This window comes from Idiotropiscis lumnitzeri, chromosome 8 (genome assembly GCF_059441095.1).
Source record: "Idiotropiscis lumnitzeri isolate Australia: NSW breed Sydney's pygmy pipehorse chromosome 8, RoL_Ilum_1.0, whole genome shotgun sequence".
NCBI lineage: Eukaryota > Metazoa > Chordata > Actinopteri > Syngnathiformes > Syngnathidae > Idiotropiscis > Idiotropiscis lumnitzeri.
Genome location: NC_142398.1, coordinates 14,229,049 through 14,248,284, shown reverse-complemented (window position 1 = coordinate 14,248,284; position 19,236 = coordinate 14,229,049). Strand labels below are relative to the sequence as shown.

Here is a 19,236-nt window from a genome sequence, read left to right as displayed (position 1 = left end):
GTTTTGTAGAAGTAGTTTTTGAGTTATGATGGTAACATGCCAGCAAGTGCCCTTGTCGGGAGAGGGGCAGGGGGAGGGAGAGGGGGAGGGAGAGGGGGAGAGAGAGGGGGAGGGAGAGAGAGGGGGAGAGAGAGAGGGAGAGAGAGAGAGAGAGAGAGAGAGAGAGGAGAGAGAGAGAGAGAGAGAGAGAGAGAGAGAGAGAGAGAGAGAGAGAGAGAGAGAGAGAGAGAGAGAGAGAGAGAGAGAGAGAGAGAGAGAGAGAGAGAGAGAGAGAGAGAGAGAGAGGAGAGAGAGAGAGAGAGAGAGAGAGAGAGAGAGAGAGAGAGAGAGGGAGAGAGAGGGGGAGAGAGAGGGGGAGAGAGAGGGGGGAGAGAGAGAGAGAGAGAGAGAGAGAGAGAGAGAGAGAGAGAGAGAGAGAGAGCTTATCGATAAAAACAAGCCATTTACTTTTGAACGTGTATTTAATCATTTAAATCACTTCTTCTGGATCATTTCACACTGACGCTGAGCCAACTCATAAGAAATCATTTCTGACTGCAGAGTAGATTTTCAAAAGACTGCTGTAAAAGGTTAACAAATTGGTCCAGGCACATACCAGACCACCAACTGGACATTGTCAGCGTGACTTGAGAAAACACTTGCAGGAAGCAGCGCAATGGAAACACCATCCGAGAGACATGGACACTCCGAAAGGGGTCATTGCAGAATGTGAGACAGGAGCAAGGGAGTGAAAGACAGACAGCAGGAGGAGCGGATGACAGTGTCCTCCTGAGAGGGACAGTGTGTGTCGTTGTGGGGGAATGTGAGAGCAATGGTGGCTAACTTGTCTGTCAGCCGCAATCTGTGATTGGCACCAAGGAGTCGGTTAGCCCTCACTTGGCTCACTGGTTCCTCCTGTCAGGATATGGGGCACAGGGTTCTCACACACACACACAGACACACACACACGCACGCACATGCGCACATCAAACAGCATCTCGCCCAAGCAGTTTTCTCGTGTGAATCAGGTTGACCAGAAATTTCTGCTCCGTACATGGTGCAAGCTAACCTCTCAGGACCATCGTAAGAATATCACAAAATTAATTTGATGTATCTACACGAAATGATATAGAACTGCACAAAACTGTGATACTGTATCGAATTTTGTGTTTCCGCATACAAAACTATGTTTTATTACTATTTTTTATTTTATTTTATTTTTTTATGGAGCTACGAAAAACATGGCAACATTTTTAACTCAGTCAACAGCAAGGAAGTCTTTGCATTTGCTAAATGTCAAATTTGCAAATACCCTAAGTTGCCATCATAAGCACGTTTTCATTGTTGCAATTGTACCCAAAAGAAAACGATCGTTCAAATGTTTGAGGCGTCACTCAAGCAAAAAGTTTTTTGCCACAAAATACTGTCGGTGATTTTGGTGAACCAAAACCAAAAGTACATTCTACAGCTGATTATTCAAAAAAAATATATTTTTGGGTGATGAAAGAAGAGAGTCTCATCCTCCATTTGGTAGTTTCTGTGTTGTCATAAAACACAATATTCTGTGAGCCTTGAAAGATCAGTGAGAATGCTCTACATTGGCGGTCACTCAATTGCTTCTCTTTTAAAATATCTGGCATTGAAAGAGTCAAGAAAGAAGCTGAATGCCATCAAAAGAGGAAACGGCCGACAATCAAGGAGAGAGTGTGGACATTTTCAAACTGTTGGCAATGATTACCCCATTCACTGCATGCACCCATGCATTTCGCCGACAAAAGGCTCGCCATGCTTTGCTTTCTAGTCACAGGTCCACATCAAATGATTATTATTAGTTGGGTATTATAAAACACAAAAAAATACATACTGTATACTGTGTTGGTATGGCCGCCTTAGTCTTGCTTGTGCTTAGAACCTAGAGGCATTTTCTTTTTTTTTTCTTCTTTTTTTTTCTTCTTTTTTTTTTTTAGTGAATGGCGAAGCTCATTTGCATTTTTGACTGACTGTTACATCTGATATGTTATTCACCGGCAATTAATCTCGAAAATTAGCTGCTGGTTCCTGAAAGTGTGTAACAGTTCATTCGGTTTTGACTGCGTCACTCAATGTGCGGCGAGCCTCATACAGAAAGAGAAACGCGCACACACACACACACACACACACTTTATATAGACATGCCGAAGCTACTGCATGAGCAGAGGTGAGGTCTCCTGTGAGGGCCACTCTTGCTGACTGGAATTTAACCTTTGACATTTGACCTGTGGCATTTTACGCTCTCAGCAATATGGCTTTCCACGGACCCAGTCCTCCTCACCACTCTATATTTGTGCGTACGTGGTTATATTTATGTTAGTTTTATCTTTATAGTTTTGTTCTTGTTGTGATAGCCATGGCCACCGAACCGCTGTTCTCTTTCTCTCTCACACTCTCTCTTTCTGGTCCATGTGCTCACATACTTAACACGCATAATTTTCCATGACGCAAGCAGAAGTGTGTGCATTATTTGGTCAAAGCCACCAATTAAAATGAATGATTGCCATTGTTTTGTATCGATACCGACACAATAGCTGTTGTAGGACAGAATATCAATATCGCTATGTATCATGCACAGTGCGACAGTGGACACCATGTCTGCCTCACAGTCAAGAGGTTCTGTGTTTGAATGTCAGTTCAGGTCTTCCTGTGTAGAGTTTGAATGGCCTCACCCCCACCTCCCTTTTTCCCTGCACATTAAAGAATGTTTTCTGGAATAAATGCACTACGCATGCTAACTTGAAGATTGAAATTCCATAGGTGGGAATGTTCGTGTGAATGTTTCTTTGCCGCTGGCGATCAGTCCACGTTGTACCCTGCTTCTCCAATGTCAGCTGGGATAGATTTAACTCTCACCCATTGCCATTATGAGGATCAGCACTATAGAAAATTGATGAGTGGGTGGATATGATATAGATCACTGGATTTGACTATTACTTTCTATTTTAAATAGCTAGTTAGCTAGTTGCTCGTTATTGTCAAAATGATAATCGATGCAACACAGACAAGACAGTACTTTGTTTTAATGAAATTATTCTTCACAATTTAAAAAGAAAATGGCAAAATGAAATCTATGCTTATCCTCTTGCCTAGGGGTGGGCAAACCTTTTTTATTGGTGGGCCACAATGGGTTCTAACATTTGGCAGAGGGGCCGGACCAGGTGGCAGATGGATGGAGTGTTTTGGTAACCTCACCTCATCGGAAAAAAAAAATGCATTTAATTTGAAATAAAAGTGAACAAAAGCATTACAACAATATTTACAATATACAACCACAGTATTTAGAAAATAAAACCTTCACAAGGTTTATAAATGTAATTTTTTTCAAGTTCGCCGGGCCGGATTAAAACGTGTAACGGGCCGCATGTGGCCCCCGGGCCGTAGTTTGCCCACATCTGCTCTTGCCTAAATCGTACGTACATTTTCACAATAACATTGACTTGTCCTCAAATTTGGCATACATTAAACGTTCACTTGGTTGCCAATTTTTACGTTCTAATCAATACTGCTTAACACCTTCATTAGCAGCGCTTTGTCCATGCGGCGTTTGGTAATTACACCAGAGGAAATGTGCGCATTTCTTGGTGTGTGTGTGTGTGTTTGTGTGTTCACGTACACGTTAATGAGCACAGGTGTCCGTGTGTGTAAAGTGTGTATACACCAGTAGGGGGTTGTGGCTAATGGAGCCATAATTGATGCTGAGTCTGGATCACTGCTGATTGCTATGGTTGGATGCCGACCTAACGAGGGCAGAGGCATGCACACATACGCGCGTTTCATTCCTCGCAGACTTTCACTGTGCTACCTATGCACATAACCTCCTTTAATTAATATACAGTATCCAGTTGCCCAGACATCATTTTCTTGACCTACATTATATAATGTATGCATATATAGAAATCCATTCTTTGTGACTGCAAACAGTAAAGTGGAACTTCTTTGGTTGAACAGTATTATAGACTTTCAATTTGCTCCGATTTTCCGTCATTAACTCACTGCAGGCAATATTTTAATGAATATTTTTACATTCTCAAGAGTCAAGTGGTAATGTTAAAAGGTTGATAAAAACACTCATAATTCACATTAATGACACATTCGGACAAGTCACCCACCTCGTTTTCAATTGTTAAAAACATTAGAAAAAAATAGCCACTGTTGAACATAAAACAATACAACCGTCGCATTACCGTTGGGAGTCTTGTTTAAATGTGAGCACTTAACTTCTGGTTTGACTTGTTCCTCTACTCACATTCATCTTTTCGCAATTGTTTCGGAATAAGAGTCAGCCGGAGAAGAAAATCTGCTGTTTAATGTTTGATGCTCACTGAGTTGAAGTCTATTGAGTAATCCTGAGGTCTCTTGAGATCTGCTGACATCTTGGGGGCATCATGCATGCTGATAGTTCAATTTTGCAATTGTGTGATTTCGATTTTTAACTGAAAATTATGACATGAGTTCAGCTGGAGTTTAATTCTCTTGTAAGAGTTGAAGTGCTGATTCACAATCCTTACCGAAATTAAAGGAAAAAGAAAACTTAAAGTACAACAGTAAAAAAGGAAAGAGTTTTTTATTTTAATCTGTCAATTGGTGTATACAATTTGTGTTTTAATAGCTTGGCACAATGACCTTGAAAACGTCTGCCGATAGACTTTTTGTTATTCATTCAGTTGCTCATGCTGGGAAGAAAAAAAGCCCTGAACTGACAACAGACACAAAACAACATAAAAAAAATAAATAAATAAAAAAAGAACATTTAATTTGACACATTCTTAGCACACGTGACAATTTTGTGACTGGAAGTTGACTAATCTTTAAACCAGCTCGGAGCAGGTCTAAGTTCAGGAGCATGTGGTGTAATGCAATTTTGTATGAACCCTTCTGATTCATTTTAGAACTCATTTCATTGAACGCATTATTATTATAATTATTATTATGATTATTATTATTATTATTATTATTATCATCATCATCTTTTAAATGTGTGTCATTTTTTATTAAATTAAAATTTTGAGCTCACTCCCACAACGGCGCAAATGTGCCCTTCCCACTGCGCCTTATCCGAAAATACCAAAAGAAAGTAAACACCATCAAAAATACAGGACATGTTCACAAATATGTTTCTAAAGTAAGACGGCTGAAAGTATTCTGTAAAGCGCTTGGTTACGACTGTAACTGTTATGAAAGTGCCTTATAAATAAAGTTAAGTTGAAAATGCTAGCATGCATGGATCCAGTCACATAGAAACATCTTTCACTATAAAGTCTGTTCCAACTTGTTTTAACCCGTATTTAACCATATCATGTGTTGCCATAAAAGTTTTTTTTTTTATTTTCTCAACAATACGCTCAAGCAAACTGAACACATGGACGGAACCTTGAGCTTGCCAACAAATCCAGTATGGTTGGCGTAACACAAAAACAGAAAGATGCATCCTTACTTGTACGTTTACCGAACGTTATTCCATTTCCACGGCACATAAATTAGACACTAAAACTGTTTATTCTCTACAACAAGTCCTTGGGGTGGAAAGCTGGAGCGTTTGTGGCGCGAGTGTATGCTACGTATATGTTGGTGTGTCTCTTGTGTGTCTGTGGTTCGACAATGTTCAGTGTCCCTGAAAGCTACTGAAGTTTCTAAATCAAGTCTTTTATGAAGTTCTGCTGCTCTGGGCACACCATTAACATTTCATGTCACCCTGACTCCCTCTCTGACGTACTCCCATGGGCGCCACGCGCAAAGCACCTCTTTCAATAATACACTCTGCAAAAATGCACCGTATTTTATATGATTTTGACGAGACCCCATATTATTTTTTACGTGAGAAACGCCATTAAGAAACGGTTGCCGACCTTGAACCTGCAAGGATTCCAACATTTCTTGTTCATTTTGACCAGTAATGCCTTAAATCTCCTCTTGGGTAGCAGGTTTTGTTTTTAATCAGAGCAGTGCCGTAGGGTGGAACATTTTTTTTTTTTTTTTCCTTCTTAAGTTTCATCACTTTTCCCAGACTCTTTTTTTTTTTCTATCACTGTGTCCTCCTCACTCACTCAACACTCTTCTCCCACTTGTCAGTTTTGACGTGCGGCTTGACTTAAGTAACGGGATCGGGCACGTAAGCTCATCTCATTATCTCTCCGTTTGGGTGTTTGCACGATTGTGTGAGTGAGTGAGTGATGGGTGGAGTGGGTAAGCCCTCCTCCCCCCCCCACCCCCCGCCTCCCGCCTCCACCCTGCTCCCCACCTCAAGTCTCCAGCGCACTGTTTGAAATAAAGCGACAGATAATCGCAGGGCTCTGGTGAAGTGAGCTCATCTGAGCGCCAATCGATACGAGCGCCATAGCTTCAAAGCGAGTCTTCAAAGAGGAGAGGAATAGCCATATGCTCGACGTGATTTCTGTGCGTGGAAGCGCATGAGAGTGTGTGAGAGACGGAAGGTGGGGGGTGCGCGAGCAAATGTGTGGAGAGAGACTGATATCAAGATCACAATAACAAAAGTGGGCGAGATTGAATGAGCGAGTGAATAGTCTCCATTTGGTCGGGAGAATCATCATCATCATGAAAGTCTAAAAAACAAGTGTTTACCAACCTTCCCCGAGCAGAGGCACATATTTGACATTTTTCCAAAACTGATGGCACAGCACCAATCAAAAATGTCACGAAAAGTAACTTCTCTGAAATATGCTTGCTCAGTCCCCAGGCCTGTTTAGTTGAACACAAAGCTGATAGACCCGTTCTGTTGATGAATGGGAACAGGTGGATACATTACACAAGTTAATTGTACCTCTGCCATCTAGTGGAAAATCATTTCATTCTTCCTCTATTCATAACTGATGAACTAATAGATAGATGAACAAGGATACATCACATGTAGGTAACTATTTCCCGGGCTGTGAGGCCACCTGTATATTAGCCGCGGCAACTCTTTTGGGAAAAGAAAAACAAAAAAAAAACAAAGAAAAAACGATATACATGCCACACCAGTGTATAAGCCACAGTTTTCTATGTTGAATTTTTTTTTTTTACTGCATATACAGAACGATTTTGCACTGTGAATGCACATAAAGGTACACAAACCGTTGAAACAGTGCCAAAAAAAAAATCTCGATTTATTTAGCGTATTTTCTGATCTATAGAGCGCCCCTACTGGTGAAAGAAAAATCCACAGAAAAGCCGCACCGTTGTATTAGCCGCATGATTCAAAATCTAGGAAAAAAGTAGCGACTTATAGTCCGGAAAATACGGTACTAGTTTTTTTCACCAATTAAGTGAGTAGTGTCAAACTCATTTGAGCTGAGCGGTCTTCTATTCCCAAGTGGGCGGCACTGGTAAAATCATCATATATAACTGCAACGTAAACAAAATTGCGTCACTTATACGCAGATTTCTAGTATTTGGAGGAAGGGTGGGTTCACAAAAAGACACGAACGATCCGTGTGGGAGGCCGTGTACAAGTGCCCCCTTCACAACGGTGATCTGTGATCGCCCCGACCAACATTACATCATCCGCCCGTAAAGGTCTGCTTGAAGTTCCTTATAAATATACTTTGCGTGCTCAGACCGCCTGCAGGGACTCCAGCAAATCAGTTTTTGCTTCCACTACGTCAACGACTGCGCGCCGATCTTAAAGGGAATGAGAGGAACTGGTTGGGCCACCTTTATTCAGCAACCCAGCAGCAGCTGTGGCCTTTGTTGAGGAAATGGGCTAGGAGAATACACACACGCAAACATGTGTATACGCACCTATACACTAACATCGACCCCCCGCCCCCCTCCATACACACACACCGAGAGAGGCAGATAACCGAATGTAAAAGCATATGGTGCAACCATGAGAAGTGAAAGAAGGTGTGAGCGAAAAGGGATCATCTCCACCTGAGAGGAAACGATGTCTTTGTTTAGAAGTCTCACTTCTAATTTCTGCGCATGTCTGTGATTAGCTGACACTCTGTGACAAGCAGGTGTAAAACTAATTAATGACACAACTGACTGACTTCATTATCCGCTTGCCCGTCTGAAAATACACACCCACTCACACACACACACACACACGTGTGTACACACAAACAAACATAAAATTGTAAAACATGATAACCAAAATGCCTTAAAGCAGCAAAATTTTGCAATTAACTCGACGGAGGAGTGTTTTGATTGGTGTGGATTTGTGGTTTGTCTATGCCTGTGTCTGCAGTTTTTTGGTGTGTGTGTGTGTTTACACCATAGTCCCGAATAAATAAGATCTTCAATAATGTACGGTAAATTGCATGTTCAGAGATTGCATGTGGGTGTGTTGTGTGTATCTATCTAAGATTGTAATCATTTACAAAGCTCTCGAATAGTGTTTGAGAAAACTGTATGTCAACGGCTTGTTCATGCTTTTTGGAAAATGTTGAATAGCGAGCCAGCCATGTTTAAAAAGTCCTTTTGTGCTTTAGGTAACTTATGATTTTCACCATGGGACATTCGGGAAAGTACTGTAAACGTAAACTGAATTTTGAGGTGATGGAATTGGAAGTGTTGCTGTCAGAGGCAAACTAACATCTGACTGAGTTTCCAAAAATACATTGATCGCTCCAATAATTTGCATCTGCATATATATTTTGTTTGATTGAAATCATCCTGAATGTGCGGCAGTTGATTGTATCCTGTATAATAGAGTGTTTAAAACTTTGGACAGCTCACCTGGATAGTCGTTCTCGCAGAAGCTACAGTGCACTGAAATGCGGAGGTGAAAGTAATTTTGTCCTACTATAAGTGATGTGGCATGACTCCTTCTTGTGACTGGCTTCATGATGATTTTTGCGTAGCTGAATAATCATTTTTTGTTTCTGGCTCTTCAAAAGTTTTCTCCACTGCTGGCATGACTATCTCAAACTGATAAATTGGTTTGTACTTTGATTAATCACATCGTACGTTCTAAATTAATCTTCCACATCTCAAGTTTTCACACGAAAACATTGAGTAAATCAGGCCAGGCATCTTTTTGAATTTTTTTTTTTTTTTTTTCCGGAAATAAAGAATGTAGTACCATTACATTTTTGTAAAAATACAGACATTGATGTCTTGCAAATACTGTATATAATTATAAATTATTATGGTGATCATGTCATTGGTTGGTCTGCCTCATAGTCAAAAGGTTTGAGTTGAGTTTTCTGTAGGAATACCCGTTCCCTAATATATTTAAAAAATATATGCATAGTAGGTTCGGTGTGTCGAAATAGTTATTTGTCTCTATATTCTGAATGTGCCTTGTGATTGACTGATGACACCATCTCACACTCAACCCTGAACAGGAAAAGTTGCAAAAAAAAAAAAAGTGAATATGATTCCCCCAAATTCTCATCATTTAATTGGAAGCATTTTCATTTGTCTGTCATAATAGACCACGCCATGAGAGTGCACTTCTTTGACTTTGAAATAGTCGTCTCAACATCATGTTGACGGTACATTTGCTTGTAAGCAGAAGAGTAGCATCTCAGTTGTTGCTATGGCAACCACAGTCCAGTTCCAGACTGGTGATAAAGTAAAGCTATTTGTATTTAGCGATACATAAGAGTCAGGTGTGCACATAAGGGTTGCATGCGCTCTGTGAATATTTAAAGTGCACCTCATTCAAGTGTTACGCTGCATTTGTGTACCAAGCATTTTGCAATACATAGCGTGAGCCACTCGCAGTAAAAACCTGATTTCCTTGGATTAGTTAATCTGGGTTGAATTGAGTAGAGCAGGACATAGTAGATGTAAATGTTTGACCTTTGTGATTTAGCTCAGCGGAAGTCTTAATTGATGTCAGTAAGTATGCCGCTAAGTAGCCGCTGTCAAATTTGAAATTTACATTGGGGTCATCCCCCACAAACGAACGTCATTTGGTGGATGTCAGGGATTCCCTTGTGACTGTTCTGTGCACAGCCCACACCGTGACTGTGCAGATGATGAACGGAAAATAAATAAATAAATAAAAATGGCACAAAAGTGCCTGAGTGGAGAGGCCACCGATGAGGCGGCAGGCTCAAGGGCTTCTCGTTCTCGCCGCGCAGCGGCAAGCCGAGGAGGAGCACGACGCAGGGGTCGCACTAATTACTGTGCAACTACATTAAGCATAGAGGTTAGTTGTATGTTTATTCGTTTCGACACCTGGAACTGGCACATGGTGGGAAAAAAAAGGGTGGGGGCAGCTTCCCTGGAGAATTACACAAAATTAGCTCGGCAAAACGAAATTGAACAAATAGAAAAATAACACAAAGCAACAAACTTATTTGCTTTTTTGATTGTAGCTGAACTCACATCATTGCGAACAAAAGGCAATGACTATAAATTGCCAGGATGGCCGAGTGGTCTAAGGCGCCGCGTTCAGGACCCAGTCTCCCCAGGAGGCCTGGGTTCGAATCTCGAATTTCCCCATTGTGGGACTAATAAAGGACAAATTATTATTATAAATTTAGATTAAAAAAAAAAACTAATCTGTGTGGTCAAAACCAATATTTTACAACATGACATTTCTTTATGTCAGTGAAGTTGCGGTACTCCGACATTCACAGTTGTGTGCGATATGAATTTAAACACACAAAAACGATGCCTGTGTATTACCAGACATCATGTTGTAAAACAGAAGAGCATTCAACACCACATGGCCCGTCTGGACGTCTTTAGCTACTGAGCATGTGTTTTTCAATGCATCAGTTTTTTTTTTTTTTTATTATTATTTATTTATTTATTTATTTTAAACTGAGTATTTACCACAGTGGTTTAAAAAAAAATTAAAAATAAAATATATATATATATATATATATATATATATGTGTGTGTACCCTTAACCACTGTCATGGAAGCCCTGGAGCAAATGAAGTCCAACAATAATTCCTTCGTGTTTTAGTCCGAGACCGTAGCGTTAGACTTCCCAGTCTAAGTGGACACTATCATGATGCACGCAGCCATTGGGCCACTCAGACTCTCATTTCACTCCTAAATGCACTCATCTCTAATGAATCACAAGCTGCTTTAGCACAGGCTGAGCACACAGTAAATCCTTGGCCGCGCTCCCGTGCGCAACACACACTGGCTTTGACAGAGATTGAGAGTGTGTGTCCAAGAGCCCCAATTACCTTCACATCCAATGTAAGACAACAAGCTGCAAAGCTAATTACAAGGCCGCCACATGGAGATGGGAAACACTGGAGCATGCACACGCCATAGCGCCACTTTGCACACTTTCTAGTCGCTTGATTGTTTGTTTACAGCACATTCATCATAGAAATTAGTGCCGTTGTTATATTATTAGCATAAATGATGATTACAACCTCTGAGCCAGTGATCTTTATTGAGTCATCAATAAGACTGTGATTGCAGTGTTGGCCAGATTGATTTACACTTCACTTCTCCTGCCAGGAGATCAAATGACACAAGATACCCCCACGTGCATTATGTTGTCATTCGCTAAATCTCGTGAATTCACGTTATTTATCACTTAAAGGCTATCAATCCAATCCGAGGCATAAATCTCACTGATGGTGGCTTGGTGGCTCTGGTTGGCTGCTAGTGATTGGACGCAGTAATTGGACCTAATGAATATGCCACCAGCTTGCTTCTTTCGCTCTCCATTTAACACAACCGGATTAGATTTACAGTGCTTACTTTAACAATTTAAAGACCCCATCAGTAGGGTACTTACTTTATTCGCACGTGTACACGTACACACACACACACCCTCGCGAGCACGCAGGATAGCTTAGCTCAGTAGATCAATGGCCTCTTGGTCAATGTCTCCTTTGGGAGAGTTATCTATCTGCACCTCACTAATGAAACACTCTGATCTCCTCAAGTGTGTGTGTGAGTGTGTCTGTACATGTCCAGCAGTGTGTATTGATATGTTGTAATTCTGTTAGTTTGTCAGTTAATTACAGATTAGTTCTATTTGTAGCAAGTGGCTCTCGTTTTAATTAAATTCTCATATTAGTCTTGTAAAAAACCCAATTACTTGATACAAATTTTTCTTCTTTTTTTTTTTTTTTTTTTTATTATTGAGTCACTTTTATATTATATTTGTTCCTTACATGCTGAGAAACATTCCATCACAAGGTCTGGAGTTTTTGTTTAGGGAAACAATGGAGCCACTTATAGATCGTTCTAATCCTTTAAGAGGACTGTGCAATATTTTTTGCCCACATCGGACACTGGATGGTCTATGCATGCACAATGCATAAACAATAGAGAATAATGCCCACTCAGAGGTAATCATATAACATTATGCTTTGTGGTGAAGCTGCACTCTTTCTGCTTGCATGTCCCTTCCCAATGGCAAAAGAAGAGAATCAAAATATAACTTCAACCTCCACATCTTTATGATTTCCACATGATCTGTGGCATGCATGGCCCTATTTCACAGTCAATAGTTAAAAACACACTTGCGGTGTTGCTCTCCTCTGATGCTCGTTGAACTGAGCCCTTACTTGTATCGTGACAGTTCAACCTCAAGTATTGGAGGATTCAAAATGTGAGTTTCTTTTGTTAAGGCAGGATCTTTGATAGAACGCTTCTATTGGATCTCATTTGAATATACATGTTTTCCTAATAGGAATGGGCGAGTACCGACTCCAGCCTCTCTTAGGTTACTTGTGACCGCTTCCATTAAACGTTCTGCATGGCCAGCAAGATGTTTTGCTCAGTAAACCGTAGCCATGTCAACTAAGTCACATAAGTGCGCCATTAAAGGGGTTATTTTATTGCAGTACAAGAATAGACCCGGATGTCACGATTTTGCACGCAGCCTAGTATGGTTCATGAAAAATGGTTTGGAAATGAGCAAGTTATGAATTATTTTCAATACACATTACCTTCAATGGGAATGTTTCCGCCACCAACGTTGCAAAGCCGTGGAGGCTGCGACTTATCACGGCAGTAGCTGCGCTTTTGCTTTTGTCCTGAAGTGAATGAAACTGAGTCACTAGCTTATTCGCTAACTGGCATTAGCATCAGCATCTAGTTTTGTTGTCTATCGCCGCAAAGAGATTCACAATGGGCGGGGAGGGCGCTTGGCCTGTACCGGATATTTGAGTTTGGTTGCTGTGTGGTGTTCTCAGAAATTAGCCTTTTGTTTCTTTTTTTTTATAGATATATATATTTTTTTTTTACGGCTCAGCACACAGTGCTTGATGTCATGATTTAGTCTTCTTCTGTCTAAATCATGTACGCCATTATGTGGGTGCCAGTCAGTGTTCAGACACCACAGGTGCCCCAGGACAGCGAATAAAAAAGTTTTAAAAAAGGGAAAAGGTATTCCTTCATTTTACTTAAAGCGCTGTTGTATTTAATTTTTTTGCACTTCACTGTATTCCTTGAAAAGAAGTTGTACAGCAACATATTTTGATTGGGACTTTTGGGGTTTAATTGGATCTATATATTTATTTATTTGCATGCAGTCTACAACATATGCATTTTTTTCTACTATTGGAAAAAAGATAATAGAACATTAATCAGTTCATGCAATTTTAAGCAAACATGATATATTTGGATCTATTCTTTATGTTCTTTAAAATGATCCCTTATTTGTATCGAACAGGCGCCACGGTGGTGGAGTTTGCCTTGTGCCAACGTCGGGTTTCTCCTGATACTCCCACATTTCAAAAACATGCATGGGAGGTTGTTTGGACACTCTAAAATGCCCCTTGGCATGAGTGTGAGCGTCGATTATTGTGTGCCCTGCAATTGGCTGGCAACCAATTCAGGGTGCCCCCCGCCTACTGCCCGAAAACGTCTGGCACCCCCCGCCACCCTTGTGAGGAGAAGCGATAGAGATAACGGATGTTATCGAACATCCCTAATACCTAATGTTGTGTCCAATTTAAGCGAGGTGAGTGTTGCTGTACGAATTATTTTAACGTCTGGCACGAGAAAATAAAGAAGGCGAACGCACAGTGCACCAGCACAATCGGCCCACTTTCAGCCGTGCTCTGCTGGGGTTTTAGAGGAATAAATATTGTACAGGTTCCAGGGATTCAGCAAATGAAGGCTGTTTTTCTGGAGTAACTGTGTGTGTTTATTTGTTAAAATTCTGCAAGTTCTCCAATGGACTCAAGCATTTTTCGGAGCAGCCTCTTTTATGATTATTTCATGACATCGCTATCAAATGTTTTTCATTGGTGCAGCTTTGTACTACTTCTGTCTGCATCTGCATCATTGCCAGTTAAAACATTCAACTCGCATGCGGGGCTTTGGTGCAGTAAGGGGTTTCCCTCTTCGTTAGAGAAGTGTAAGAACTGGTGAGGCTGGATCACGCCTTGAACTCTCCCTTGTTCCCTACGCATGATGAGCTAGCATTTTCTTTATGATGTGAACTTTTTAAACGCTGGCTCGCGATGTTATTTGTATTTTTTTTTTTTTTTTTAATCGTGCCCAAAGCGAGTCTCTATGCACAAGACTCCTCGTGCATCTGCATTGAAATCAAGCAGCCTCGTTCTTTTTGGAATAAGCCACAATGTTAATTGTATCTATGCCAACATTTCGATTAAAATGTATTTTCTCCCTCCCTCACCTGTCTTTTTCCTTTTCTCTCTTCACAGTTTGACGTCTTGCAGTGCTTCTTAAGGTAAGAGGGAGTCTCATTATTTCCTTATTTATTTTCACTCTCCCGACGTCACCAAAACACAGCACGCCAGCAGCATGCTGTCCCTTGTCCTGTGACAAAGCAATCAACATTTGCAAATGATGTTGAGCTAACTGCACATTGTGCTCACATAAAAGAAGAGAAATGAAAGACTGCACACCTGCTAAAGTTGGGTTTGCAAATGCACGTCACCGTGGCACACACCAGGAGCATCATGGACAAAGCGTGTGTATGCACAAAAACATGTCATATGCACTTTTCCATGTGCGCGGTCAGAAGTATCAAGTGTAAAATGACCATGGAGATGTGCGGTGCTCCACCGTATTCATGTTTTTTTTTTGCTTTAGAGCCATTTGAGAGTTGTAGCGGTGATGCTGGGCAGTGGCGGGTGTAGGGCGCCGGAAGTATCGTAGATACCCGGGAGAAACGACTGGTTTCGATGCCCCCGTTTTTTTCTATTGCTATTTTACTATTTCTTTAATGTGGTCATAGGGCTGCACGATATTGGAAAAAATGTATGCTATACAATATAATGCAATAGAACATATTGATGTTGACTGTAGCGATGTCAACATTAGTGTGATATTTAACATTGTTACATAAAGAATTTTTTTTTTTTAATTTCAAATGAAAAAAGTCATTTTTTACGCAGCAAATTAAGCAAGCTCAATGTGTCCTTAGCTAATAAATGTTAATTCCCCGAGAGAATGTACACCATTTGGGTGACTGGTCAAAATCAGATTAAAGCATAAAATGCCATAAGAAAATGATTGCATGTCTTTGTGTTATGCATATTGCATTGGCACCGACATTATTTTCTGTATATTGTGACACCCCAGGCACCAGGTGATTTGAAATAACACAAAGACAGACCGTAAATGTACCATTTTTATTAGTGCCGTTTTTTTTTTTTGTGATGTGGTACATTTCCGGTCTCCTATGGGAAATTGTGTGAAAAAAAAATATGTTGTGTGTGTGTGTGTTTTTAAGTGATGAACTCAACATACAATGTGCCAGGAAGAATCCCTGTGGAGCAAAGTAAACTAGTGAAAGCTAGCTAGTGAAAACTCGATTTGCGATCTTAAGTGCCACAAACGTGTCGCTATTAAACATGTTAAAAGAGAATTAAAAAAAAAAATAGCTGTGGAATTACTGTATATTTGGGCAATTCTTTTCTCAAAATTAAAAGATGAAGTATGTTGTGTGTGTGGCTTCAAGGGGCGTGGCCTAATGAGGCAGTTAGTTTATGTGTGAGCATCTGGACATGAGTTTTGGCCTCCTGTAGTTTCATTTAGTAATTGTGCATTCGACAGTTATAACTTTTTAATAAGAAGCCAGAAGGGCTCTGCTTTTTCACTTTAATAATATCGGTGCATTTTGAAAAAAAAAAAAAAAAACAGCTTGTGACTTAAAACCAGACGCCTGATTTTCTGAAGGTTTGCGCTTGCAAACTTGCTCTAGCTTAATTTAAAAAACAAAACAAAACGCAATGTTAGTAAATGCCTGCCAACAGCACCTACAATATGAATTTAGTGTCCACTATTTGAGATCTTAATAAATCAGACCCTAAGTGAGTAGTAGTTGTTGAATACTGAACCCATAATTGAAGAATAGTCCACCAGTTAAACTGTCACTTTGAGACAAAGTGATTTAATGAAAGAGCTGTATTATTGCATTGTGAGGTCCACACACAAACAATAATGATAACATGCAGTACACCAATTCCTCATCCACTGTGCTTCCTGACTGCCACAAACTGTTAGTCATAACCGCCTCCAACTTTTACCGAGCACATCCGCTGTTATTGTTTATTTGCGGATCAGAGCTTGCAGCTTAAGTGTATCTCAAATTTATTACTCTCAGGCAGAGATGATGTGTTGTAATAGTCAACTTGAATAGTGTACTTGCAGTTGATAAAAAAATATATATCATGTACCAGGAACAAAAGAAAGCTCGGGGAAGATTTTTTTTTTCCCGGCGGTCTGTGCTCGGGGGTGTTCTTGCTTTTTATGGTCAATATGCTAGAACACAACGTGTAACGATGCCTTATAGTTTTTCATGGTACTTAACAATATATACATATTGCCTCAACTCGCAACCATCCCTTCCTCAATAGTCGCCATGAGTCCTTTTTTGCATCATCCACTCAAGACAAATAAGCTCAAGCACATCACTGGCGTTCCATTTTAATTTATTGATATACTGTTTTCTGTAACAACGACCAAGAATACTCAACTCAACGTCATGCATCTAGCATGTACACAATCTCAAAATTCATGAGGGTTTTGTTCCCAGCAAACCTGAATTATATTTTATTATTATTATTATTATTATTATTATTATTATTATTATTATTGTTATTATAATATACATACACAATAAAAAGAATGTTATTATTATTGATATTGTTATTATTCAAACACATGGGTTGTGATCACCCACCCAATATTGGACACACCCCCCCCGTCCCCAGTCTACAGTTCAATCAGTCAGAAAGTCGTAACAGTGAGGTAGTTCTGTGTTATTATTTTTGGTGGTGATGAGGGGGAGGGGGTAATCAAAAGCAATAAAATAACATTTAGGTCCAATAGTTTGTTAAACAATTTTCATTTTGATCTAAAATAACTACAAAATCCTCCTCAAATGTCGAGCTAAATGAGACTGCAAAACAATACCATGTTAGTGTCCCCCTTCGGTATTTTATTTGTGTTGGTGCTCAAGGTTGTTTTTAAGTGCGCGCGTGTGTGTGTTTGTGTGTGCGTGTGTGTGCGTGTGACTGTGTTACAGCGCAGCCTCACTCCTGTAGTGAGCGTCTGGTCACCACTATTTGGAGTGGGCTCAGTTGGAGTTACGAGTAGAACCTCATTAGTGGCTAAGCTTTGGCAAGTCTTTGTCCACTAAACGCACTTGAGGGCACAAAGGCACTTGTTTCACTTGCGTTGGTCCATCTGTCACATTGGCCCCAGTTTGAGACTTTTCCATGGGTGTGTATTCATCTTAGTAAGTAGAGGTAGAAAATAAATCAGTCTATTAACGAGCCCCCTAGTGTTGTTCGGCTCTTTTCATTGTATGCTATTTATGATATAATAAATTAGACTGAAGCGACCTCACCACTTTATTGTATTCTTCTCTAATTGTGTTCATGTTGCCTGTTCCGGAGTTAATCATCTGACGTTGTTTCGGGTGCAGTCAGTTTCTGAACAGTGTGAACTCATGGGTCTTGGACAATAGAGGTTCCAGTGTATAGCATTGTTGGGTTATGAAAAAATGAATCAACATGGTCAACCTAATGAGTAAAGTACATTATGTAACTTTCAGGAGGATTTCCTAAAAAAGAAAAAAAAAAAAAAGGAACAGGATGTTTGTGTTTGTTGTTTTTGGTGTACGGTAATCCCTCGTTTTTTTTGTGGTTAATTGGGACGAACCCCCCGTGGAAAACCACGAAGTAAAGGTTGACTTTTTAAAAATATTTATTTTAATTTAAAATTAATTTCTGCTGATTGGCTGCTACAAGGAACCAATCATTTGGTGCTGTGGGCGAGCCAATCTGCTTCTGCAGGCAGGGTTACCAGCACAGCGGAGAGAGAGGGAGAGAGAAGTGTGCTGTAGCAAGCCAAAATAAACCAGCTTTTAATTTATCCGCCTTGAAAGTTAAAAAAAAAAAATAAAAAAGCTCATGCCGATAATCAGCAACATGCCAAATATCGGCCCCGATCATCTGCCCGGCCAATCAGTCTATCACTGGTATGTACAGATGGCTGCATTTCACTTATTTTTTTTGGGATGAATACATTGAAAAGTGAAAGCGAGAAGTGGCGATGGATTAGTGTATTACTGAGGCGTTTTACACATCGATGTTGATGAAAGTGTAAGGCTATATTTAATTATATAGAAAATAACGTGGACCATGCCCTCTGCACAAAGCGCTACGCAATGTCATTGAATGTGTTCAACAGCTCTTAACAAACCAACTTGTGTTATGGTTTATGATCGTGACAAAACCCCTTTACAGGCGTAGTTTTAATAGCTCTGCTCAGCAGGAGAAAGGTTAATTACCACATCCTGCCGCACTTACACACATACACACTCAGTGGGAAGCACACAAGTCGATCAAAGACGCTGCTCTGCTCTGTGTGGGTGTGTATGTGTGTCACGTGAAGATGTAATCTAGCATCTGTTTGTCCTCGTTTTCCTCATCACTTGGCTCAAGCCTTGCTTGCCGTCACTTTGCCTGAATTCGCTAAATTCAATCCGAGCGTCGATCGTGGCAGGAAAATGTCCAAATTCCCCTCGGATCATTTTTCTTACACTTTGATAGCATGCGCGAATTGGGCAGGTCTCAAAAAGTGGGGCGCAATTTGAGAAGAAATGACAACTGAGCGGACAGAGGTGTGAAGTGGGTGTGATTCAGTGAATGATTGCTGTTTTGTTGCCTTGGAGCCAAACACGCACATGCATGCACGCAAACGCGCACATACACACACACATTGACAACGCAAGGGAATATGTCTTCACTTTCAACAAATGTTCGATCATGTACCGTTTGCGATGTTCTTTTCATTCTTCTCGCTTTTATCTTATTTGTCTTTACTTCTCACTCATTCCATCGCTGGTCTAGACGTCTGCAGCAG

General features: G+C 40.4%; 1 protein-coding gene across 11 annotated transcripts in view; it reads left to right on the top strand.

The window, feature by feature from the left end:
- LOC148332303 (receptor-type tyrosine-protein phosphatase delta-like) overlaps positions 1-19,236 on the top strand; it is a 160,746-nt gene that overhangs the window by 21,711 nt on the left and 119,799 nt on the right. For all 11 annotated transcript variants that reach the window (XM_088303216.1, XM_088303213.1, XM_088303220.1 and 8 more), the window contains exon 3: positions 14,562-14,587. The gene's annotated coding sequence lies outside the window, so the exon portion shown is untranslated. The remainder of the gene's footprint in view (positions 1-14,561; positions 14,588-19,236) is intronic.